This window comes from Branchiostoma floridae, chromosome 8 (assembly GCF_000003815.2).
Source record: "Branchiostoma floridae strain S238N-H82 chromosome 8, Bfl_VNyyK, whole genome shotgun sequence".
NCBI classification, from domain to species: domain Eukaryota; kingdom Metazoa; phylum Chordata; class Leptocardii; order Amphioxiformes; family Branchiostomatidae; genus Branchiostoma; species Branchiostoma floridae.
The window spans coordinates 25553593-25554378 of NC_049986.1; positions in this window are offsets into that span (position 1 = coordinate 25553593).

Consider the following 786-nt stretch of genomic DNA (forward strand, 5'->3'; position numbering starts at 1 on the left):
CTCAAATTTGTTAGGTCAGTTTAGGCTCGTGTTACTTGTTAGGGATGGACCCTGGTATAAGGCCTTCTATAGGGGTGCATGTATTACATTGTCAGGGATGGACCCTGGTATAAGGCCTTATATAGGGGTGCGGTGGTACCCACAGTGTACAGAACACCCCACCGCTCTGAGATAAGAGTTATGTCAGGGCGAGGGTACTCGCAGTATACAGAACACACCACCGCCCTGAGATAAGAGTTATCCCTGGGCGGTGGTACCCACAGTGTACAGAACACCACACCGCCCTGAGATAAGAGTTATCCCAGGGCGAGGGTACCCACAGTGTACAGAACACCACACCGCCCTGAGATAAGAGTTATCCCAGGGCGAGGGTACCCACAGTGTACAGAACACCACACCGCCCTGAGATAAGAGTTATCCCAGGGCGAGGGTACCCACAGTGTACAGAACACCTCACTGCCCTGAGATAAGAGTTATGTCAGGATGAGGGCACCCAAAGGGTATAGAACACCTCACCGCCCTGAGATAAGAGTTATGTCAGGATGAGGGCACCCAAAGGGTATAGAACACCTCACCGCCCTGAGATAAGAGTTATCCCAGGGCGAGGGTACCCACAGTGTACAGAACACCACACCGCCCTGAGATAAGAGTTATCCCAGGGCGAGGGTACCCACAGTGTACAGAACACCACACCGCCCTGAGATAAGAGTTATCCCAGGGCGAGGGTACCCACAGTGTACAGAACACCACACCGCCCTGAGATAAGAGTTATCCCAGGGCGAGGGT